Source organism: Phascolarctos cinereus, unplaced genomic scaffold (assembly GCF_003287225.1).
Source record: "Phascolarctos cinereus isolate Bilbo 61053 unplaced genomic scaffold, phaCin_HiC Scaffold_4;HRSCAF=312, whole genome shotgun sequence".
Taxonomy (NCBI): domain Eukaryota; kingdom Metazoa; phylum Chordata; class Mammalia; order Diprotodontia; family Phascolarctidae; genus Phascolarctos; species Phascolarctos cinereus.
The window spans coordinates 646,740,177-646,766,796 of NW_027555847.1; the positions used below are offsets into that span (position 1 = coordinate 646,740,177).

General features: G+C 42.4%; 1 protein-coding gene across 1 annotated transcript in view; it reads left to right on the forward strand.

Moving 5' to 3' along the window:
* Positions 1-26,620, forward strand: part of PTP4A3 (protein tyrosine phosphatase 4A3) — a 197,250-nt gene that overhangs the window by 65,355 nt on the left and 105,275 nt on the right. The window contains exon 3 of the mRNA XM_020994927.2: positions 20,648-20,703. The gene's annotated coding sequence lies outside the window, so the exon portion shown is untranslated. The remainder of the gene's footprint in view (positions 1-20,647; positions 20,704-26,620) is intronic.

The window sequence follows — 26,620 nt, forward strand, 5'->3', positions numbered from 1 at the left end:
CTTTCTATATGTGTACTTGGCTGTATAAATGTGCATGTGTTTTTCGTGGGAGTGCAAACTCAATCCTGTGTTTTTAGAAGCCCTTGGAAATGTCAGTGGCAATAAAGCCCAGGACTACCCTGGGGCCCCTTCTTCTCCTTCCACGGCAGTCCCCTGAGAGGACTGAGAGAGGCACGTAGGCTGCCCACTGGCTCTGATCATCAGAGAGAGTTCCCAGGAAGGAGGGAAACAGTCCCAGCTGGGGAGGACTGGAATCCTTTGCCCTTGACCCTGGCCCCTGGCAGAGGCGAAGGCTGTGGGTAATTCCTACCCATCTCCGGGGACTTTCATAAGCTCTCTTCCCTCTCACCCCCTCCTCTAGGTCAGGGATCCGCTTCCTGTGTCTGTCTGGCTCTGGGACGAGTTAGGAAAACTGTGGTTTTGCCTTCCTGTCCCAAGCCCCTGAGACATTCTCCAGCCGTCTGAGAAAGTACCAGGGGGAAGTGGAGAGAGGGCTGATCATGGCCTGGCAGGAGGTGAGGGCATACTATCCAAATAGCCATCTTCATAAAGACACTTAGAGCTAGAAGGGGCCTCAGAACAGAGTGTCAGAGCTTAAAGGAACCATTGAGACCATCTAGTCCATATTTTTCTTTTTACAGGTGAGAAAACTGAGGCTTGAGGAGGCAGAAGTGACTTATACATAGTTAGTTAGTGACAGAGCTGAAACTAAAATTCAGGCTCCCTCACTCTGGTGGAAGCTGCAGAGCAGAGGGTTTTCATGTATGTTTTTGTCTACTCCCTTCTTTGATGTTGAATGGAGATTACTCCTTTTTTAGCTCTTGATCAGTGAACCCACATAGGTTAGCCTATGGGAGAGAAGGAGAAAGAGGGAACTGGGTTCTTCATTCAAGGCTTTCCAGGTGTGCTTGTGAGGGCCAAACTTATGTGCAGGGGATAATGAGAGAGAAGTAAGATAGTAAAGAACCAAATGACAGACTGGGGTTCTTAACCTTTTTTTGTGTTATGGACCTCTTTGGTGGTCTGATGAAGCCTGTGGACCCTTTCTCAGGATTGTGTTTTTAAATTCATAAAACAAAATACATAGAGTTACAGGGGGCACCAGTTATGATTATTGTCAAAATTTGATTATCAGATTATTAAAAAATAGCCCAAGTGCTCAGATCCCAAGTTAAGAATCCCTTTGTCAGACTTCATGATATGGGCTGTAAGCATTAGGACATGAAAGAAGTTAAGAAAGCTATGCGGGGTGGAACTATCAGGGAATATTTTATGGAGGAATTATGTTATTATGCCTTTTCGTAGCTGATAGGTTTAGTGATGGAAGGGACCTCAGAAATCATCAGGTCCAATTCTCCCATTTTATCAATCAGGAAACTGAGGCCCAGAAAGATATATGATTTCCTCAGGGTCACATGGTTATTTAGTAAGCTTGTGAGGCAGGATTCCAACCCAGATCTTTTTCACTGCCAAGTCCAATGCTCTGTCATCTGGTATAGGAGAAGGGGCCTGGGAACTTTAGTCAGGAGACATATGTTCTAGTTCTAAGCTGTGCCACTGACTTGTTCCATGACTTTGGGCAAGTCACTCTTCATCCTTCCTGGGCAAAAGTTCTTTATATAATGAGAGGGTTGGATTCAAAATCTAAAGCTACTTCCAGCTTTAACTATTCTATGTTTGATATTCTAAGGTCCTTTCAGGTTCTAAAATGTTATGTTCTAAGGTTCCTGCTAGCTCTCATGTTCTGTGCAGTAAGGTTCTTTTGAGTTCTTGACATTCCATGTTCTTTGTCCTAAGATCGCTTTCAACCTCTGACATTTCATGTTTGATATTCCAGTGTCCGTTCAGCTTCTGTGTTCTAAGGTTCCTTCTATCTCTTACATTCTTTCTTCTTTGTTTTAAGGTTCCTTCTAGCACTGACATTTTCTCTCTCTCTCTCTCTCTCTCTCTCTGTCTGTCTCTCCCCCCACTCCCCTTTTGTGTCTAATGGTAGCCATCACTGACATTTTAGTTTTTGTGTTCTAAGGTTCCTTCCAGCTCTGGCATTTTGTGTGTCTCAGAAGGGTACTAATATGCCTAGAAGATTCTCTGGGGAAAAAAAAGAAAGAATCTCTGAGCTTCTGGCTAAACAATGTAGGCTTAATAATTTAGACTGATAGGAGAAGAGTCATTCTGAGTTCACCTGAACTAAAAGCAAAGTTATTTTTATTACTTGTCAAAACATAATTAACTGCCACCAGTTGCTGGACTCAATGTTCTGGGCATAGCAAGTGCTTGGTGTTTGTTGATTGAAAGGGAAAAAAAAAGATTCCCTCAAATAAGCTAAACTTGCATTGTCTCTCCCTTTTGCCTCTAGTTTATATTACTTATTAATTAAATTATTTTTCAGTGACCCAGGAATAATATTGCTCAGTGTCTTAGATTCCTAGAAATTCTAAATAATAGCAGATCCATAAGATTTCATTAGGCTATTATCGTTTTCAGAGTATTTTCATTGGATTCTTTCATAGAAAAGGAAACTGAGGGTGAGTTACTTAAGGTCACACATCAGTGGCAGAAATGAGACTGGATCTTAGATCTCCACATTAAAAGGTCTGGTGTTCTTCCCATTCACCTTTGTTGCCTTCTAAATGAGCAGAGTCAGACATCTGAGCTTTGATTGAATTTCCAGTTTTGTAGCCTACAAGAACTAGTTGGGGTGACTGGTATGGGAGGAAGGAGAGATCTTGGAAATCTCAAGGCCCCTTATTTCAGACCTCTTAGTGCCAGGGTATACAAAAATAGCTTTGCCTTTCTGCTGTTCTGGCTTGGCACCATTGGCTGCTTTGGGAAGGACTACGTGCTGGCCCTCATTGGAGGCAAATTGGTCTTGAAGGGAGATGAGGCTATTTTAGACACAGCCTCTCTGGCCTGGGCCAAGACTGATTTTCTTCAACATGATCAGGTCCCTCCCTGGGGAAGGACTACCTCTGGAGTGACAGTGCCCTGAAAACTTGAACTTTTGGGTCATGGTACCCCAAATCATATCATTCTCCTGTCATCATGTTTCTCAGTAGCTGCCCTGTACCCAGTCCTGTGGAAGAGAAAACTTTGGAACTGAGCCTCTAAATCAGGGGTTCTTAACTTTTTTTGTGTGTGTTGAGGACCCTTTTGGCAGTCCAATGAATCTGTCTATAGACCTTTATCAGAATAATGTTTTAAATATATAAAATAAAATGGATTACAAAAAGGAAATAATTATATTGAAATACTGTTATCAAAATTTAAAAAAAACAACAAATTCGTGGACCCCAGGTTAAGAATCTTTGCTCTGAATTCATTTAGGACTTCAACTGGATGATCCTTTGAAAATTCAAACTCACAATGTCCAAAACTGAGCTGTAAGTATTTTCCCCTAAACCTATTCTTTCCTTAATTCTGGTAGGCCAGGTAGTACAAGTGAAAAAAGGGCTGGTTTTTACAGTCCAAGGGCCTGGGTTCAACACAGAGATTTTTTGCCCCCAGAGAGTGTTCTAAGCATATTAGTACCCTTCTGAGATACACAAAATGTCTGAGCTGGAAGGAACATTAGAACACAGAAATTGAAAGGACATTGGAATATCAAACATGAAGTGTCAGACGTTGAAAGTGATTTTAGGACAAACAACATGTTACATTTGTGACTTTGGGCAAGACACTTAATCAACCATCTTGGGACTCAGTTTCCTTTTCTGTAAGATGAGGAGGAGGTTGGATCAGATGATCTTTAAAGGTCTTTCTACCTCCAACTTCATTGATCCTTGGAAGTCTTCCAGCTTCTAGTCTTTCCTTCCTCTAATCCATCTTTTACGTGTTGCCAGATTAATGTTTCTTATTCATAAATATGACAGTACTCTTCTTCTTCTCAGAACTGTTTTATGGCTCCCTGTTGGCTACTGAGTAAACTACCAATGCTGACATTTGATGTTCTGTGTTCTAAGGTTCTAAGCTTGGCACTCAAGGACCAAACTCTGATTAACTTTATCGTACACTCTGTACTTCATCTGACCATTGCTCTTTATCTCTATTCCTTTTTGGCTCATACTCTTCAAATTCCTTGTATATCCTCCTTCACTCTTCTCCAGTAAGGCCTTCCAAGAGTCTTAAGTGCTTTAGGAATTCAGAGAAGGGAGAATCTATGTAGAACAGAGAGAAAGCTTGTGTGGGGGGGTGGAACATGATTGCCATCTTGAGATATCTGAAGGGCTGTCATTAAACTCATGAAGGAGATTTGTTTTGTGTGGTCCCAGATGGCCAAACTAGAACCAATGGGGAGAAGTTACAGGGAAATTGATTTTGGCTCATTATGAGAAAGAACCTTCTTTAAGTGCATAATGTAAATGCTTGTTGATTGATTCTGTTAAAAATAGTTGTCCAAAAATGTGATACCTTTGAATGTAGTGAGTTCCCCTTCCCTGGAGGTGTTGAAGCAAGGGCTAGCATGACCCCTTATCCAGGCCATCATACAAAGAATTTGTGCTTTGGGGAGGAGTCAGATGTAAATTATTAAGGTCCTTTTTTGACTTGGAGATTCTATGATTTTAGCCAAGGAAGACTGTCTGGTGAAGTTAGGACTTGAGCAGTCCTTGAAGTAGGGACAGGATCTGGAGACACAAAGTAATGGGAGAGGGCATAACAGAAAACAGGGATTTGAGAACAAGCTTGGTGAACTCAGACTCAGTGAGGAGATTGGTCAGTTGAGGCATCTAGGTGGTACAGGGGATAGAGCATTAGACCTTGAGTCAGGAAGACCTGAGTTTAAATTCTGCCTTAGATACTTCCTAGCCATGTGATCCTGAGCAAATCACTTAACCTCTATCAGCCTTAGCTTCTTCATTTTAAAATGGAGATACTAGTGACACCTCCCTTCCAGCCTTGTTATAAGGATAAAATAAGATAATATGTGTAAAAACACTTTGCAAACCTTAAAGCACTATGTCAGTATTAGCTATTATTGTTATTGGTGTCGTCTGGCTGGAACAGGAAATTTTCCTGTAGGAAAGGAGGAGGAGGAAGTTGTGTCCCTCAGTTCCAAGTGGCCTCAAAACCCAAGCAGGCAGGTTTTATTTGAACAGTGATCGTCTGTTGGGTGTCATCGACAGTGTTTGAGCGGGGTCCAGCCGTGGTCCAAGTTGTGTATTAGTTGGATTAAAAGCAACATGGAGAGAATGGAATAAGGGAAGGGAAGAGGAAGGGAATAAGTATTTGTACTGTACCTGTTATGTGCCAGGCACTGGGCCAAGTGCTGTTTACATATTAGAGATTGGTTTCATGGTCGATAGAATACTTCTGATATCTGAGGAAATGACAGATTTTTATTATTTTCACCTAATGCTTTGTACATAATAGGTGTTCAGAAAATGTTTTGCTGAGTTGAATAAGCAGATTTCCTGAAACCACTCAGTCATTCATTCAATCATCTGAACATTGAGACAGTGAAGCATTTTTGTATCCCCATGTGACTCCTTGTCTTTTCCCTTTTCAGATTCCATTAAAGTCTTCCTCCTAAGCCTTATAGTGGCACGGAGATGGTCCTGGGCTCTTAAAGGCTCTTAAAGGAAGGAAGCTTTGTCAGGTAGTAGAAGCTAGAAAGAAAGTCTGTGACAGGCTGTATATGTCCTCTGAAGATCAGCTTAGCTAAGAAATGTAGCTGGACAAGAGGGGATGAAATTAAGTGTAAAAAAGTCGGGATCCATGCTGGTCAGAGAAACAGTAATACCACTGAAATCATGGATCCTTGGAACTTTTGAAATCCGAATGTCTGTGAATGACTGACAGGTACAATAGAAAGAATTCTTTCCTGGGTTTTTGAAGACCTGGATTCTATTCTGTCTCTATCTCTGTGTCATATCAGGCACATTAATTCCCATCTCTGGGACTTGGTTTCTACTTCTGTACAATGAGGAGGTTAGACAAAACAGGGATTCTTAAGCTGGGGCCATGCAGAGATTGTTGGGATCCCTCAAAACCCCACATCTTTATTTTCTCTAACCACGTGTGGTTCTCTAGGTCCTCAAGTGTGGCTCTTTAATGGAATCCACATTTGTTCTGTGAAGTTTGGATTGAGGACCTAGAGGGCCACATATGGCCTTGAGGCCACAGGTTCGCCAACCTCTAACTGAAATTTAGCATTTCTTGCAATTATGAAAATAAAAAAAATGTTACGCAAAGGGTGTCCATAGGATTTGTCAGATAGACATAAGGGTCTGTTGAAATCAAAAAGGGTTTAAAACCCCAGGTTAGACGAATCCTCAAGTCTTTTCCAGCTCTGACCTTGGATTCTCTTTGATTTCAGTTCTCATCTCTCTTCAAAGGACTAGGCAATTGGGGCCAGTTGGGGCCAGAAACAATGACTCTTTGCTGATCCAGGCTAATTGCAGACCCCATGCACCCTCATGCTTCTCTCTAATGAGGCTCTGCTTTGGGAACTCTTTGACTTCTGAGCTCTGCCCTTGATGTGGTCAGCCCTCACTGGGTGTTTAATCCCTTAGGCAAAATTGGGAAGTTGGGTGAAGTTTTCTTGGATTTGGAAATGGAATTAGACCAGGAGTTAGGAGACCTGGGATTGAATCCCAATGCTGGCATTTAATAGTTGTCTGATTCTGGACAAGTTACTTCACTTAGCCTTGTTTTTCTCATCTGAAAAATGGGAATGATAATACTCATGCTTACCTTCTTTACCAGGTTGTTGTGAGGAAGGTGCTTGGTAAATTTTCACTGAACCCTTCCATTTACCCCCAAATTTCTTCCTTTAGCATCCGCCTCTCCCTAGGTGTGCAGAACTGAGGATCTCGTATTCTGGACGTATGTACCCCTCTTCATTTCTCTTTCCTGAGGAGGAGGACAACCTGCTCTTGTAGCTATATAACTCCCAAGCCTCTGGTGCCTTCCCTTCTCCCTGTCTGTTCTTTTCTCAGAATCCTGGACATCCTTCAAGACACAGTTCCAGTTCTACTTTCTCCAGGAAGCATTCCCTGCTTACACTAACCCAAACCCAATATTTACTTGTTACATGGTGTAGTGGAACAAGTGTTGAGGTGGGAATTTGGAGTTCTGGGTTAAACTTCTGCCTCTTTTCTCTTTGACTGTGGGAAAACCATCTAACTTGCCTAAGCCTCTGTTTTCTCATTTGTAAAAGAGTAATAATAATAATGATAATAGTAATAATTAATACATGACTCCTAATGTTGTGAGTTTGTTGTAACGAAGTGCTATGGAAATGTGAACTGCTGTCATCATTATTTTTTTTTACTATATTCCATTTTTATCAGCCTTCTCTAAGAACCAAGTAGAAGAGATTTTAGGACATAGAATGCCAGAGTTGGAAGGGACCTTCAAATGTAGAATCCTTGAACCCAGGACACCAAGGTGACATGATTTCATAGTTATCATAGAGGAGGTAGAATGAGACCTGTGACTTGAATATGGCTCTGAAAAAAGGTCTGCCTTATTCCAGGGAGTCAGGATAGATAAAAGGTTATAAGAGGATATCATGCATTTTATGCAGCATTTTATTCTGGCCAGTAGGGAGGAATTAGTTTTGGAATGATGGCAGCCTGGGGGAGGTAGGGCACTAACCATGCCATCTTTTTGAGATTGAGAAAAGTTAGACATAATCTTAACATGCAACCTAGACCTTGGGTGAGCAGATTTTGAAGGGTTCATGGGAAGGAATGGATAGAATCCCATGGACCAATATTCCATAGTGAAAACCATGAGGGATAGGAATGGCTCAAGAATAAAAATCTGGCTGGGTGTGGTGGTGCATGCCTGTATTTTGCAGAAGAGGAAACTGAGGCTGAAGTGACATGTTCAAGGTCATACAAATAATATGTGACAGAGGCAGGATTTCATGTCCTCTGACTCCAAATTCATCAGTCTTTCCAGTCTTTTTACACTTTACGCTGCTCCATGCATTCTGTGATTCATCACTATTGGCCTCTTGCTTGTTCCATCTCTTGACTGCATTTTCATTGTCTTTCCTTTGAGATTATCTCCAATGGATCCTGTATGTATCTTGATTGTACATCATTGTTTTGCATATTGCCTCCTCCATTAGACTGTGAGCTCCTGGAGAACGGGGACTGCTTTTGTCTTCCTCATTTCTCATTTCTCATTTCCCCAGTGCTTGGCACATGGCACATGCTTTGCCTTTGTGCATCTTGCCCACTCCCGATAAATCCCACCTTTTCCAGGAAGCCTTCCTTAACCACTGCAGCTGATGCTGTTCTCTCTCACACCTGATTCCTATTGTCTTTTCCAAATGAGAGCTTGGGTCCGTACTTAACCTTTTAACCTCCATGCCTCAGGTTCTCCATATAAATGTGGGGGAAATTATCCTTACCCTTCATATAGTTTTGCTGGGCTGTTGTGTGGGTCAAACTAGGCAGAACATGCAGCACATGAAAGAGCTCTGGGAATGCTCAGAATGATAATTATGAGGAGCAGTGTGATGTGGTACAAAGGACACTTGATTAGATGTGACTGAATTCTGCTTACCGGCTCTGTGACAAGTGTTCAGGCCACTAAACTTAATTCAGTTTTTTCATCTTTAAAATGAGGTTAATTCAGCAAACATTTATTAAGTACCCACTATGTATGCAGAATGCTGTGATAGCTACTTGTAACAGATGTAAAGTTTAGACAAAACTGGGTGCTTGCCCTTCTGGAGCTCACGGTCTAACAGAGTCATTTGGCTGCCTTATAGGTAACTACAACGTATGAATGAATAGGATGGTTCAGTTGCACAGTGGATAGAATGAGGGCCTGGAGTCGGTCAGGAAGAGCTGAATAAAATCCAATCTCCAACACTTACTAGCTGTGTGACCCTGGGTGAGTCACTTAACCCTGTTTGTCTCAATTTCCTCGTCTGTAAAATGAGCTGGAGAAGGAAATGGGAAACCTAGTATCTTTGCTAAGAAAACCCCAAATGGAGTCATGAAGAATTGGACGTGACTAAAATGACTGAACTACAACAACAATAAATATAAACAAATGCGTGATAGGTGCTGGATATGAAAGTGCATATTACCAGGCAGGCTGAGGCTGCTGGATCAGTTCTGAGCAGGGAGGGCGTCACCCGATTGGGTATCCCACACTAGAGCGGTGAGCCCCCATCAGTGGGCACCACCAGACTACTCAGGTAGGGGCAAACCAATCCAGTCAGAAATGGAATGGGTTAAACCCTAACTCGAATTTAGCGCTCATCAACAGTGGAGATGGATCTGTGAGGGGCAGATATCCTTCTAGCCTGGGAACAGCAGGGAAATCCAGTCTCAAAGCAAAATAAAACAAAGCAAAACCAAGCAGAGCAAGGATAAATGATAGGTCCATTACAGAGGTATAGACAAAGTACTTTGTGAGGTCATTGCTGACCAACAGGGTCAGGAGGGGCTTCATGGAAGAGGTGGTCATTGTGCTTATTTCTAAAAGAATGGATGGGGAATTCTGCGGACGAAGACGGAGCACAGCAACAGGGTAGAGGCAAGAGATTGCTGGGTATGTAGGGGAATCGGGTCAGATGGGATAATATATGTATGGAAGGTGACTGAAGTGCCTGGAGTCCCACACCTACTGTGTGTAAGAGGCAGGAAACGAAACCTTTGTCTCCCTAAATCTGAGGTCTCTCACTAAAGTATTACTGGGTGGAGAGGCAGACACAATACTTGGTAAACCATAAAATAGCACAGTGTAGCAGGAGTGGACTTGGAAATCAGGAGACCTGTGTTCAAATCCTGCTTCTACCAACTTAACTGACTTTGTGAACTTGACTAAGTCATTTCTCTGTAACTCTCAATCTCCTTATTGGTGGGTAAAATGATGAGAATAGTAATTGCAGTACCTGCCTCATAGAGTTGAGAGGAAAGTTAGACCTCAATTGGTCAACAAATATTTAGGTGTCTATGTACCAGATACTTTGTATCCCCAGATGCTGCAGATATAAAGACAAAACCAAAACGGTCCAGGCCCCTCAAGGAGCTACATTCTGTGAACCTTAAATGTTACAGAAATGTAAAAATGAGCCATTATTATCAATTACACAATTATTATCAATTGGAGAATTTATTCATAACCTTTAGGGCCTTATGATGGGAGAGATACACCAAATGAGGCTAAAGCAGAGCCTGCAGACCTCGGTCTAGTTAGCCACCAAATTTCCTCCCCAACAAAAGTCAATCCTTAAATTTCTTCCACAGTGAAATTTAAACCCGAAATTTCTGACACAATAAATATCAACCTTTAAATTTCTTCCACAATGAAAGTCAACCCTTAATGGATCCTAGTGGAAATGTTAAGAAAGCATCTTTTTTTTTTGGGGGGGCAGTGGGAATGGATGCTGCCACCAGGCTAGGAGGGGGACAGTCCATTATAGGCCTATAGACATCAATCTGAAGACATTAAGCTTTCAGCCAACAAATATTTACTGAGCACTCCCAGGGGACCATTCCTAATTGTCAACACTAAAAATTAGATAGAGAAGGATAAAGCAGTCCCCCACCTGCAGGGTAGGTAAGACAGTGGCACACTGGATACTTGGCAGGTTCCAAATCCCCTTCTGGCTGTTTCTATTCTCATCTTGCCACAAGTCCTTATCATTATCTATCTGAACTACAGCATGATAAACTCCAGAAAGTCTTCCTGCTGCTTCCCTCTCCCCTCAAACTCATCCTTCTCACTGTTACCCCAGTATCTAGTGATATGACTCCTCTGCACCAAATCTTCAACGGTCACTTATCAAGTAACATCTGGAGAGTGCTTGGGGGGGAGGGGAGATAAGATGAAGCATGATTGGAAAGATTGGGTGGTGCCACAATAGGGCAGGGAAAGGGAATTTCCACACAGGAAGATCCAGTCACTGATGAAATCATGGAGCTGACCAACTTCCCTTCTGCCCCCTCCCCTTTAAAGACCCCTCAAAGCCTCTGTGAGGAGTACTATATACATTATTCTGTCCATCTTATGAATTAGGAAACTGAAGACCATGGAGCTAGTGGGGATTTGACTATAGGGTTTCTTAATCTGAATTGATTACTCTCACCACTGCCAGATCCCTTGTCCCTAGGGAATCAGCACTGCACCAGCCAGTTGATAGGGGTTTTCATGAGCCCCTGTGCGCTCACAAGCAGGCATATACCTTATGCTTTTGGGGAGATAGGACAAGATGAGAAACTTTGTACACACCAGGAGCTGATAATCCAATTAAGTTCAACGTGCATTTGTTAAGTAGCTGGTATGTATAGGGCCTAGTGACAGGTGCTGGGAGTATGGAGAAATCCTCCTTTTTAGAGCTCACAGTTTTACTAAAGAGGCAAAATACCTCTGTGTCGGAAGGTGAGTAACAAGACCTGCCATTTTGGGGGAGATTGCTGCACTGCAAATCGCCTGAGACCTGGGAATCAGGTTGCCTGGGTTCCGATTCCAGTGACACTACCGATTGACTTGCTGTGTGACTTCTCTGGGCCTCAGTTTTGTAAAATGAAGAGCGTAGCCTCAATTACCTTTAAGTCCTCACCCAATTCTAGCATTCTGGATTCTGAGGCCCCTTTCAGCACCACCATTCTATATTCCAGTGTTCTCTGGCCTAAGGTCCCTTTCAGCCCTGATGTTCTGCTGTTATATCTGGTGTGTTCAAAGGGTGGCATAGATGGCAAAGGCCAGGAAAGTTTCAGAGAGAGACTCCAGTGGGCCAGAATCAATGGGAAGGGCTTCCAGTCAACCCTCTTCAATCTGTCCTCCACACAGCTGCCCAAGAGATATTCCTAAAGCACATGTCTGACATGTCACTCCCCTGCTTGGGAAACTGCAGCGGCTCCCTATTATTTTTAGGGTCAAGCACAAACTCCTCTGGTATTTAAAGCCTTTTTGAGTCAGGCTCTAATTCACTTTTCTAGCTTTATATATACATATATACACACACATTTATATATATATATATATACATATATATTTATATGCGTATAAATATATTTATATATACAGATTTATATACATATAAAAGTAAATTATATAATATAAATTATATAACAGGTTGTATAATATAATTTATGTGATAAATTATATAATAATATAACAATAACATAAGGGGAAATAATATACAGGGAAATTTTATAAATGCACGTGCATACATATACATACACACATATGAACACATACATATGCACATATCTACATATATATGCATGCATATATATGCACATATGCATATGCATATGTGTGTATATAACACATATCTATCTTTCTATCTATCTGAAATTTCCCTTCATGTCTTTTTGGGTAGAGCCAGACTAACCTTATTGTTCCATATCTTTGGCTCGTAATCTCCCCTCTCTGTGCTTTTCTTACATTATTATCGTTTATCCTTCATTCTCAAAGAGGACCAGTAACATCATAAGGGTGATGTCTTGACTTGTGTGTGAATTGGATTTAAGTGAGGCAGAGCTGCTCAAAGTCGTCATCCTCACTGTCTTCCAGAGTCATCGAAGTCCAGTGGGAAGACAGAGGTCAAGGTGACTGGCCAGTAATGGCCCCCAGCTCAAGCCTCTATGGCTCATTGTTTAGCTTTTGATGGCTTAGAATGAGTGAGTGTATATAGCTTTTCTACCTAGGCCTTCCCCCATCTCGAACACACATCTTCCTCATCTCAGCCTGTTGGCATACCAATTTTCCTTCAAAGCTCAGTTTAAACACTACCTCCTACATGAAACCTGATCCCCCCATCTGCTAGTGCCTTTCCCCTCCCCTCCCCTTCCCCAGTTACCTAGGATATATTTTGAATATACTTCTGTGGGAACATGTTGGTTGCCTAGTAGACTAAACTTCTTGAAGACTGAGACTTTCATTTTTTTTCCTTTGTCCTGGACCTAGCAGGATGCCTGGCACATACTAGGTGCCTGATAAATGCTTGATTGGTTGAAAGAAGAAGAGCTAGCAATGTTGATGCTGTAGTCTCCTCTTCTGAGTTCTTAGTCTGGGAGTCTGTGCAGATTGGAGCATGTCTCCCCCTCCCCCCTTGGGGAGGGGAGGGGGGCGGCTGAGCCACTGAGGCTCCTGCCTGGGCTCGCCTATGTTGAAATGCTGCCTCATCATGACTCCCATCTCTGAGGGAGGCCAGAAGGCCATGCCCTTCACTAAAGCTGCTCCAGATCTATTTAGGGAGTCAGGCACCTGGAGATTTTCCCTGGAGCATCTGGGAGCTCCACCCTACTCCTTCCCCTCCCTCTCTCCCATCCCTAGAGCCCACATTCAGTCATCTGGGTGTCAGGTTTGGTCCAGGTATCCTGGGACTCTGTGTAGCTCGCTCACTCCCTCTCTTGGCCCCAAAGAGCCGAACTGTGACCAAGGTGGGAGACAGCGGGGATGGAGGAAATGGCGACATAGATTTAGATCGATCTGAGGAAAAACTTCGTCTTTACCAGAGTTGTCCCCAAGTGAAATGGGCTGCCCTAGCAGGTGGTGTGCTATCACTGAAAGTCTTCAAGAAGGGTCTGCATGACCACTGGTTGGAAATGTTATGAAAGTAATTCTTGTTTATGTTCAGGTTGGATTAGATTATGCTCCCTTCCAGCTTTGAGATTCTGGGATTTCCTGGTTCTCTATTAATAAGGATAATAGCTAACGCTGATAAAGTGCTTTAAGGTTTGCCTCTTGCCCAGAGGTCTTCCCCAAGGTGAGAGTCATCCTTTACCGGGTGCTCTCCCTACATTGGTGACCCCAACCTTCTTGGGGTCGAACAGACCAAGGTGACCTGTGCATTAACCTTGAATTCATAGGCAGTGTGTGTACCTTTGAGCCTTTCAGGAGGTTGAGCTTTTGTGAGACTGGAATTTTCTGTATGTATTATTTCCTGATACAATTCATAAATAGTAATAACTACAGTAATAGTAACTCATGTTGCTAGAGTACTGTAAGTTTTCTAAATTTATTTCCTTCCCTCTAATGCTCACTATTTTTTTGTGACCTTTGTGACTCAGTTACCTTCCTGTGCCTCAGTTTCCTCATCTGTAAAGGGAAGGATTTGGACTAGGGAGCCTTTATGGTCCCTTCCAGATCTATAATCATATAAACCCTGTGATATGAGGAGGAGTGCAAGGATTTCTTGACGTGTAAAAAAAATTTCTTGACACTTCTGTAGATCAGTGATCACAATGGCATACCTCCTTTCTCCAGTGGTAAAAATTGAAATAAATCCATGTCTTCTCATTATTATATAGATTATTATCACGTAGAACCCGGCCATGGCCTCTCATAAATTTTCCTTAGGGGACCCCCACTGAGTGTGGCAAAGGCCTTTCTTTAGCCCTTGACATTGCATGGAAATTGATCAGGCTTTAAGGCTTTCCATCAGCTATGCCTCCACCTTTCCTCTTGACCTGCCCACCTTCCATCCACATTTCCTTTGTTCTTCTCTCGGATGATATCATTTAGGTGGTCTCTTTGGGAATATGTTGCACCCCATTCACTCTCTCCTGTCCTTTGCTGTTGCCCTTTGAAGGATATGCCCAATACTTTCAAGACTCTGATATTCTATGATTTCAAGCCATGTAGAGTCATTGTAATAATTTTGCTGTTAAAAAGATGGACCTTTGTGTCTGGCAGAAGCTTGGTGCCATTAAAAGAACTGTCTTTTTAAAAATTCTTGGGGCAGCTAGATGGCGCAGTAGATAGATCACCAGCCCTGAAGCCAAGAGGACCTGAATTCAAATCCAGCCTCAGGCACATAACACTTATTAGCTGTGTAACCCTGGGTAAGTCACTTAACCCCACTGCCTAGCCAAAAAAAAAAAAGATTAAATGAAATAATAATTGTGAAGTGCTTAGTACAGTACCTGGCACTTAGCCAGTGCTGTGTAAAAGCTAGCTTTTATTATTATTATTATTGTTATTATAAAGAACTATGAGTTATAGCTGGGTGGGCAGCTAGGTGGTTCAGAGGATAGAGTGCCAGACCCAGAGTCAGCTGCGTGACCCTGCGCAAGTCACTCAACCCTCTTTGCCTCTGTTTCCTCATCTGGAAAATGAACTGGAGAAGGACTTGGCAAACCATTTTAGTATCTTTGCCAAGAAATCCCTAAGTGGGGTCATGAAGAGTCGGACGTGACTGAAACAACTACAAACCAACATGAATGATGACATACAGTTAATATAATTAGGCAGTAACAAATAGCTGTCTTTTTGACCCTTTATGTATCTTCCCTCCCTTCCCTCTGTGCATCTTTTAAAGTGTTTTATTGATGGTCATTTTCCCTTGTAGCTGTCATGCTCACCAACCCTGCTATCTTTAAGGAGAAGCTTTCCCTATTAAGATCTGAGAATGCACATCTGGTTATATGCCTCTAGTCCATCACCTGTTCCCCTAGAGACAGAAGATGTGCTTCATCATAAGTAGAGGAATGTTTCTAGCCTGCTCTTCTCTCACTGTCCAGGCCTGGGCAAAATTCATTGTCCATGTCCAGTGTTTGTCCAAGACATATGAACCAAGGCTGTATATCGTTCATCGAACTGCATATTATAGTTTGGACAGTAGGCATTCTTCACGTCCTTGTCTTTTGTTGTCCTGAGCTAGGGAATAGATTGTTATTTTTTTTTGAGTGATTGAGGAGCTGATTTAGGGGGCCTAGTGATCAGCTGGGGCTTGATACAGTCAACACAATGTCATCCATAAATACATCTGAGCATCTGGAAGTCGTTCCCTCTCTCTTCCACTTGGGCTCTGTTAGACACTCTCCATGATGATGGGGAATACCTTTGGCAGATGTACTGCCCTGAAGATAATCACAGCTTATGTAGCAATATCCATCTGCTCCAGAGAATGAGTGGGCCAAACAGTTCTACAAAGAATTAGATAAGACCCCCTAAACCAATGTTAGTAAGAGACAGTGTGGCATAGTGGATAGAGAGTTGGTCTTAGAGCTAGGAAGGCCTGAGCTCATGTCATGCCTTGGACACATACTGCCTGTGTCACCCTGGGTTAATCGCTTCATCTCTCAGTGCCCTGGGTAGCTCTTGCTGACATGCATTGGGAGAGTGAGTTTACTCTTCTGGGAGGAAACTATATTAATGAAATCACAGGTTCAGTCCCCATCCCCATCTCTAAACAGTAATGATCAATGACTTCAACACAAAGGTTGGTGTCGGGGAAAAGAGCAAATTATTTTGGAAAACATGATGGAATAAGAAACAAGAGGTCAAAACTTTTTATAGATTATACAGAATCCTCATACTTTTATGTCCTCTTTTTTACAAAAGAGAAAAATCACAAGGTACCTTTAATAAGGGTCAGAAGTAGGAAGAAAAACATTTGCTAGGGAGTCAGAAAGCCTTAGGTTTAGTCTTCTTCCTAATAATTAGCTGTGTGCTCTTCAGCAAGTTGCTTAACCCCAGTCTCAATTTGCTCATTTGTAAAATGGGTATAGAAATCCCTGCCCAGCTTCCCTGAATGAATATTAAAGTAGAACATAAAACATAGAATGTCAGAACTGGAAGGAACCTTAGAACATAAAGCTCTCTGGATTCCTTTTCTACCTCTTCTCCAGCAGATGCTTCTGCTGCTCTGAGACTTCCTCCCCCAACGCATGAGTTCCGACTTGGAACCTCCATTTGAGAAAGTTCCTACACCAGCTGTGCTTATCACTCTCTCCAGGCTACTGTTCCACCTTGCCCCTACCCCTTTATTAGCTCCGTTTTGTGTGTTGTCTCTCATTAGAATATAAACTCATTGGGGCAAGAGATTGCCTTTCTTTTTGTTTAGCACAGTGCCTGGCATGTAGCATGTGTTTAATAAATGTTTTATCTAATCAATCAACTAATACTTATTAAGGGGCTGCTATATGCCAAGCACTGTGCTAAGCACTGGGGATACAAAGAAAGGGAAAAGGCCCTGCTGTCCAGACAGTCTAACGGGGGGGGGGGGGGGGGGAGACAGTGGACAAGCACCTGTGTACAAATGATACATACAGGATAAATCAAGAGAGGGAAGGCATTAAGATTAAGGAACACTTGGAAAGGTTTCTTGTGGTACTGGCATTATTGCCCTGGGTCAGAGTCAAGTCAACTTATTAAGCACCTACTAGTTCTTCATTTAATCTAATCCAATCCAATCCAATCCAATCCAATAGAACATAAAATTCTAAATTCTTCAAAAGAACTTTGGCATTCTGCTTTAAGTCTTAGTCAAGTCAGAAAGCATTTATTAAGTATTTGCTATGTGCCAGGTATTATGCTAAGCTTGGGAGTACAAAGAAAGGTGAAAACAGTCCCTGCCCTCAAGGAACTTAAAATCTGATATGCTCATCTGTTTTGATTGGTGAGCTACAAACTCTTGTAGCCCATTCTATCTCACCAACCTCAGACTAGACCAAGGTCACACTCATCCCACCTTATATTCTATCTGGCCTATCTTATCATCTGCTCTAGATTGCTTTTGCAAAGGACATGTCAGTCTCCTGGTCCATGGATCAACTTACCATCCTTGTGGCTGTATAGACCCAAATTCTCTTTCCAGCTTGTTACCACCCTATTATTCATTTTCTCCCCCTCCTTGTTGTTGTTCAATAGGCTTTTCAGTTGTATCTGACTTTATGTGACTCCATTTGGGCTTTTCTTTCTTTTCTTTTTTTTTCTTTCTTTTTTTGGAGAGGCAGTTGAGGTTAAGTGACTTGCCCAGAGTCACACAGCTAGTGAGTGTTATGTGTCCGAGGCCAGATTTGAACTCAGATCTTCCTGGCTCCAGGGCTGGTGCTCTATCCACTGCACCACCTAGCTGCCCCACATTTGGGCTTTTCTTGGCAAAGATACAGGAGTGGTTTGCCATTTCCTACTCCAGCTCATTTTACAGATGAGGAAACTGAGGCAAACAGGATTAAGTGACTTGACCAGGGTCCCACAGCTAGTAAGTGTCTGAGGCCGGATTTGAACTCAGAAAGATGAGTCCTCCTGACTCCAGGCCTGGTGCTCTATTCACTGTGCCACCTGGCTGCCTCTGTCTCCTCCCGTAAAATCTTTAAACACAGGGACTCCCTCCCTTTTTTGTCTTTTTTTGGTCCTTAGTATTGTCCAAAAGCTTATAATACTTTTTCCTTTCATTCAGCATAAAATATCTGAGCTACAAGGGACCTTAGCATGTCAGAATGGACATATAATAAATACCTAATCAATATTGTTGCTTGGTTGATCAAGAACACGGAATACATGAGCTGGAAGGGCTTATTTTACAGATAGAGAAACTAAGGCTACAGAGAATAATACCTTGCTTTCCCTGGCAGGGGAAAGAGTTCTGAATGAAAATGGTCTTTGTCCTGTGGACTTTGTGATCTGGCCACCAGCCCTTGGTGCGACAGGAGGCATTCCTAGGTGATGGTGATGGTGGGGGTGGGGGGGGTGGGTTGTCAGGTAGCAACAACAGGAGGAGAAAGGAGTAACAGTAAAAAGAAGCTGTCTGCAGCTGTGGATTTCCTTTATATCATGCCTGACATTTATATCATGCCTGACTTGGGAGCCTCTATGGGAGACCATAAAAAACCCAATTGATTCAAAAACAAGAATCTCTTTAAATCCCACCCGATTAATAATTAGGAGATTGACTAAACCTGTGATTTCATTGGTATTTAAAAGTCATAGATAAAGAAATTCCCTTCACCGAGGTACCTTTCCAACAGTATTTTCAATATTCCCAAAGAGTTGTCTAGAGCCCTGAGATGTTAAGTGATTTCCCCAGGGTCACACAGCCAGGAGATGTCAAAGGCAGGACTTGGGCTCAGGGCTTCCAAGATTGGCCCTCCATCCACTATGCCACCAGTATCTCCATCAAGTCCTAATCAGAGAGGTGAATAGTTACTGTCCCCGCAGGCTTTTTTCATTGTGGGTTGTGTATCTGGAACTAACTTTCTGTATTTAAAAGGGCAGTCCGACTTTCCTTTGATAGTCATATCATTCCTTTGGGGCCAGCCACCGGCCCCTGTTTTGTGGAGGATATAACCAAGGCCCAGAGAGGCAAAGACACTTGTCCAGAGACACACAGGAAATCACTGGCATTAGAACCCAGGTCTTCAGGGATTCAGTTTCTCTTTTTGTAATATCCCAATGAGATTCAGCTTCTCATGTCATGCTTTGTTAGAAGACTATCTTGGTGAAAGGCCAAGTGCCTCATCCAGCCACACATCTGTCTTGTAGATAGAATAATAGCAGCTAACATGTATTAAAGTTTAAGCACTTTACCAATAGGATCTCGTTTGATCCCCACAACTACCCTGGGAGGTAGGTGCTTTTGTCATCCACATTTTACAGATGAGGAAATTGAGGCAGGCAGTAGTTACATAACTTGCCTGGGGTTAAACAGCTAGTAAGTGTCTGAGGCCAGACTTGAACTCAGGTCTTTCCGGCTCCACATCTGGCACTCTGGCTACTGTGACACCAGCTGCCTATATTATGTTATATGAATAGGTCATAATATATGTCTCCACTGGAGGATAATTTTCTTAGTGATGCATATTTCATCTTAGGTGTTATGATTAAGCCCATCTCTTCCAGTGCCCAGCAGTGTGTTTTAAACATGGTAAGTGCTTAATAAATTTTGAGTTATACCCTGGAAACAGATGGGCCCTTTAACTTATCAGCTGTCTCATCTACACATTCAGTGCTGTCTATCCCTGCTCATTAAGACACAGCTGAGAGCCCACAGGCTAGGACCGTAGGGCTAAAAGGGACCTCAGAGATCTAACCTGACTGTTTTACAGATGAGGGAAACTGAGGCCCAGAGAGATTAAATAACTTGCCTAAGGTCAAGAAAACTAGTAATTGGCCAAGCTAGGATTTCAATTCAAGTTGTCTGCTTCAAAATCTAGCATCCTTTTTATTATAGAAAATGATAATAATTCTAGGTGGACACTCTGTGGAGGTCTCTAAGGTTCATTCCAGCTGTAATGTTCTCTTTTTAGTCCCCTTTTAGTCCCAGTGTCTTGTGTTCTAAGATAGTAGTATCAAATTTATATAGAAAAGGGGGCCACAAAACATACATAAGGATCTCTGTGAGCCACATATTGACTTAGGAAACCAAATGTTAACATGTATTTTTATTTATTTTGCTAAGCAATTCCCAGTTACATTTTAATCTGTTTCAGGCTTTCTGTTTGATACCTCAGGCCCCTCTTTTTTTTTTTTTCAGATTCTATGTTCTGTAGATTTTCAGATTCTGTTCTGCTTCTATAATTCTGTGTTTCCTGTGTTGAGGTTTCTTCTAGTTCTAACATTATCTGTGTTCAGAGGTCTCTTTCAGCTCTGACACTTTTTGTGATTTTGTGACTGTTGAGCATCTGTCTTTTTGTATATACCCTCTGTGTGGCCTATATGCAAAAGCCTGGGCAGACAAACTTCCCTTCAGACTCCTCTCTCCCTAGAACCTTTCTGTCCTTCAGAGACTCTATCTCCTAGACTTTGCTGTCTTAAACATGCAACAATTTGCCTGTAAATTACTTCGACCTGGGTTCATATTCCATCGATGTCAGTCACTAGCTGTGTGGTCTTGGGTAAGGTTTTCCCATTCTGTCTCTGACTATCTGGCTCAGGGTGGGGCCTGAGAGCACCAGCTGTCTGGAGAGATGTCTGACTTTATTTTTTTTCCTTTTTCCCAAACCAGGCTGGACCAAAGGGACCTTATTTGGTGAAGACCTGAGCCCACTTTGCTTCCCTGAGGTGAGTAGTCAGGGGAACTGGAACAAGGTGGGGGTGGAGAATGGATGTAGGAGGCCAAGGGTGGACCCACTTGGATGTGCTCTTAAATGGGAGATTGAAGTTGCCTGGAATAATGGGAGATGAGTACCCAGCTGATAGAGACTCATCTGGAATCCATCAAGATTTGCTTTCTGGACAAGCTTCAGGTCTTTGCCATGTTCCATATAAACATGAGAAAAAAGATGCTGTTATGCCTTGGGACTGTGGAGATTCTGTTCTCCAGGAAGCCTTTCCAGATTACTCCCTACCCTTTTCTTGTTAGGGTGTCCTCCCTCTTGCAATTCTTTTGTGTTATACTTACTTGCTTAGGTTTAGCCCATCTTGTATTGCTAGTAGAATGTAAGCTCCCTGGGGGCAGGGGCTGTTTCTTTTGTCTTTGTATCCTCCTATCTGGGTAGTTAGGTGGCACAAGACCTGAGATCAAATCTGGCCTCAGACACTTATTAGCCTTGTGACCCTACGCAAGTCCCTGAACTCTGTTTGCCTCAGTTTCTTTATCTGTAAAATGAGCTGGAGAAGGAAATGGCAAAACACCGTAGTATCTCTGCCAAGAAAACCCCAAATGGGGATCAGTATGATGGGGGAAAAAAAAACCACTAAACAAAAATCCTCATACCTGGTAAAGTTTCTGGCACTTTTAAAGTTAAGATTTTGGGGCAAGATTTGCAATTTTCTTGATGTAGGAAACTCCTACTCTGGAAGCTTTGTTGATACGGATTGGCAATTAGGCTGCAGTTTGTGTTCCTAGAAAGTAGCCAGGGCCCTGAGCCCAGTGAATTGACCACTCGGCTCGTGTGTCAGAGTCAGGACTTCAACTCGGAACCTCCTGATTCTAGGGGCTGGTCTGCTTTTTTGCCTAGCATCCAGTAGGTGCTTAATAAAAACTTGATGAATTGACTCAAAACGTGATGAAACTGAAGAACCTGGAAAGCCCTTTTGAGTCCAAGCTCAAACAGCAAAAGCATGTCATGGTCCAGTGGAGAGCAGGTCAGCCCTAGAATCAAGGAAGCTGTGAGTTCAAATCCTGACTCTGATAAATATGAGCTTTGATGATCCTGGGCAAATCATTTAATCTGTGTGAGCTAGAGTTTTGTCCTTTATGTAATGGGGATAATAGTGATTGCCCTTCTTTTGGGAAGGCAGGATGATGCCTTGAAAAGAACACTGAATTTGGAGTTGGAGGTCCTAGCTTCACATCTTGACTCTGCCAGGATCACCTGTGTGTGACCTTGGCTAAGTCTTTTAGCGTTTTTGGACCTCTTTTTCCTCACTTGTAGAAAGAAGGGGTGAGATGAAAAGGCCTTCAGTCTGGTGACAGCTGTTCCTTGCACAGACAGTCCAGGCAGTTTTCACGGACCATCCCCCATGGCTAGAACCCTCTCCCTTCTCATCCTCGCCTCTTGGCTTCCCTAGTTTTTTTCAAGTCTCCGCTAAAATTCCTCCTTCTTCATAAAGCCTTTCCTAGTTCTCCTTAATCTGAGGGCTTCCTTTTGAGACCGCCCCCCTAGTTAACTTCCGTGTGTCTTGTTTGTACACAGCTTTGTTCATATTATCGCCCTCATTAGACTGTGAGCTCCTTGAGACTAGAGCCTGGTTTTATTCCTCCCTTTCTTTGGATCCCCAATGCTTGACATACAATAGATGCTTAAAAATTCCTATTTACTTGAACTCTACTGTCCTTTCTAGCTCTAGACCTAAGATTAATTGTGATCTATCTCTAAGCCCCTTAAAGGCAGGAACTATTTTTGTTTTGTCTTTGTACCCTGACTGCCTAACACGTAACTATTTGATATTGAGTTGAATTGTTTATTTGAAAATTCCTTATAAACCCTAAAATGTCATTTATTATACATATTAATTTATTATACATATTAATTTATTTGTTATACATATTAATGATGACTCTTCTGTTTTTGACTATTCCTGTTCTCCTATACACATTCCAGGCGGGCCATCTTCCCTTCTGTTTCCCTGTCTAAACCCAGCTTATTCTCAGCTTCATAACTTTGGCCCATACTATCCTCCCTCCCTCCACCTATGTCTGTTCCTAAACCTGGCCCATCGTAGTCATTGTTCAAGGCCCATATCAGGTTCAGCCCCCTCCAGGAAAGGGTTAGAAAGTCAGCCTTTCCTCTAGGAAGTCTGCCTGGATTGGTAAATGGAATGTTTAATGAGGATCATAGGCATACGGTAGGAGCTAATAACTGCTTGTTGATTGATTGGTGGTACTTGTATATTCACATCATCCATCCATCCATCCATCTCTGTCTCTCTTATCTATATCTATCTATTCTTCTATCTCTATCTCTCTTATCTATCTTTATATCCCTCTCTATCTCTATGATCTCTCTCTTATGTATTTTTATCTCTATCTATACCTCTCTCTCTGTCTCTGTTTATCTGTCTGTCTGTCTGTCTATATCTAGTTCTCTCTAATCTTTATATCTGTCTATCTCTCCCTCTCTCTATCTCTGTCTCTTATCTATCTATATCTGTCTATCTATCTATCTATCTATCTATCTATCTATCTATCTATCTATCTATCTATCCATCTCTGTCTTACTATCTCTTATCTATATCTCTCTTATCTCTCTTATCTATCTTTATATCTGTCTATTCCTCTCTCTCTTTATCCGTCTATCTGTATCTCTATCTCTCTCTAATCTATCTTTATACCCATCTGTCTATATGTCTGTATCTGTATGTATCTCTCCATCTATCTATATCTGTCTTTATCTATCTATCTATCTGTCTGTCTATCTATTTTTTGGATCAGAAGAAGCTGCTTCCTCAGAGGGTCTGGTTGTCCCCTTTAAAGGGAGAGCCTCACATGTATTCTAGTCCCAGGCATTTTAGTGGCCACATTTTCCCCCTGTCCTCCACCTTCTAGGCTCAGTTTAGGAGGCTTCTCTGCCCCTCCAGACGTTTTTTCCTCCTTGAAGCCCTACTTGTATTCGTCCCCAGAGCACTTCACTCATTCTCATTACTTGAGAACAGAGAGGCATTCCTGTGACCTTTTCACTGCCTCCCCCAGGATGGAGACGCATCTCCCCCTTGGGCAGGCAGAGCTGCTGATTGGCACTGACCAATACACAGACATTATGTTCTGCACAGGCCCTGCCTACATTGGCCACATTCCTTTCTTCCCCACGTTAGCTGTCTAATAGCTAGCCCTTGAATGCTGCTTTGTATTGCCCTGCTGGGTGCTTCGCTGATGGTGACTCCTGCAGGCTTTACTGCCTTCTTTTGGGCTGGGGTACGAGCTTGCTCAGCTGGCTTTGATTGGCACCTAGCAGACTGCTGGCTGGTCCTACTATAAACAGAAACAGCCCTCAATTGTCGTCTTCCAGCATTACTGTAATTACCAGCAAGGCTACAGTTATTTACATTTATCTAATTACCTACCTCTTCTCTCTTTCTTTTGCTGAGAGACTTCAGATACTAATTTGCTGCTGCTCTGCCTGAAACACTGTGTCCTCATTTTACCCCTGTGGCTTGCAGAGGAAATAGCGACCTACTCGAGGTCTAATAATCATAATAATAGCTGGCATTGATCTAGTGCATACTATGTGCCAGGTACTGTGCTAAGCACTTTACAAATAGTCTCCCATTTGATCCTCACAGCAACTCTGGGAGGTAGTTGCTGTTATTATTCTCATTTTACAGTTGAGGAAACTGAGGTAGACAGAGGTTAAATGACTAGCCTAGAGTCACAAGATTTGAACTCAGGTCTTCCTGACTGCGATTCCAGTGCTTTCTATATACCGTAACACCTAACTGCCAATGACAGAATTTGATGATATGTAAGGAGCTAAGGGGTGCCATGGATAGAGTACTGGACGTGGAATCAGGATGACTCATCTTCATGAGTTCAAATCCAGCCTCAAATACTAGCTGTGTGACCCTGTGCAAGTCACTTAACCCTGGTTTGCCTCAGTTTTCTCATCTGTAAAATGAGCTGGAGAAGGAAATGACAAACTATTCCAGTGTCTCTGTCAAGAAACCCCAAAGGGGGTCCCAAAGAGTTGGACACAACCGAAACGACTGAACAAGAAGAAACAGTAAACACATAAAAGTAGATATGGTGGGGACTGTAATTTGAAGTAATTCTATCAAATGACTATTTCTCTCTCGGTTGAGAATAATATAGTGCAATGGTGAGCACTGTGCCGGGATCATGAGCCCTTAGTTCCAACCTCGCTCTTGCCACTCACTGGTTGCCTAGGGTGGGTACATCCACTTCTATGTGCCCTTCACTTCCCTCACTTCTGACTTTCTGTGTTTGGAGAGAACGTCTCTTCTTAATATTTTCTGAGTCTGTGAGAATGTCAGCATTTGGAAGAGACCTTAGGGGTCATCTACTGCCACCCCTCGTTATGCAGAGGAGGAAACCTGCGCCTCTCAAGTGACTTTATCCAAAGTAAGCTGTGCTCTTGTCTCTGTGGCTGCTAGGTGGACAGGGTATCGAGAGTAATGAACTTGGATTCTGGAGGACTGGAGTTCAAATTTTGCCTCAGATGCTTAGCTCTGTGACCCCGGGCAAATAATCCAACCTTTCTTTTTGCCTCAATTTTTTTCATGTAAAATGAGTATAGGAATAGCACCTATCTTTCCAGAGTTGTTGTGAGGATAAAATAAGATATTTGTAAACTTGTGCAAAACTTTGTGTAAACCTTATAGACAGACATTGGTTGTTGCTGCAATTATTATAGAGAGAGAGCAATGGAAAACCAGTGTACTTCATTTGTACCCATACAATGTCAAACAAAGGAAGGCCCCCAGCACATGGGATGGATCCTCTTTGAAGAATTTATAGGAGGATATAGATAGAAGTCATACGAGGCGAAAGGGCAGTGCTGGGTCGCAATCTGCACCACTGGAGGGCGTATCCCACATCAGTGAGACAACAAAGCCACCAAAGCATAAAGACTGAGCCAGTGATTTCAGTGATATAGAGAACTCTTTTGAAACCTTAAAGTACTATATAAATGCTAGTTATAATGGTAATAATAATTATTATTACTGTACTTCATTTTTGGAGGATTATTCTAAGTACTGTATTGGTTCTATCATGTCTCATTTTACTCTCGTGTTACTCTTGTTTCTCATTTGATCATTTGTTTGAACCATTGGTTATCATACCATCAGCGGGATTTTGTAATTCATAATCAGTTCTAGTGGTAGAATGCCCCATTAATAACCTCATTTATGCAGATGAAAAATCTGAGGCATGGTGGGAGGAAGGAAGGACTTTCCCAGAGGCTCTGATAGGTGTTAAAGTTGGATCCTGGGTCTTCTGTTGACCCCTTAAATGCTTTTTCTATTCTGCTTGTCAGACTTTTCACACTGACTCATTATTTTGTAGATATAATACTTTGGTAGAGAGGCAGCCTCATGTCATAGATAGAGAGTTGAACTTGAAACCAAAGAGCCTGGGCTCATGGCCTGCCTCTGACACATATTGGCTGTGTTACCCTGGACAAGTCACTTAACTTTCCAGAGCACTAAGCAAATCTTTTAAGATTCTAAGTTACAGAGAACATGATGACTGTATTAGTAGAAGGTGTTTTCTCATCTGGGAGTCCTCTTTATCATTGAAATCACTGGTCCAGACCTTATTCTTTGGTGTCTATGTTGTCTCACTGATGTGGGATACTCTCTCCAGTGGTATAGATGGCGACCCAAAAGTGCCCTCTCATCATGACTTCTGTCCATGTCCCCCTATAAATTAGTCGAAGGTGATCCATCTCATATACTAGGGACTCTTGTTTGCTTGACATCGTGTGGGTACAAATGGAGTACCTGAGTCCCATTGGTTTTCCATTGCTCTCTCTCCATAATAATTGAAGTGACAACCAATATCTATGTAAATGAATGA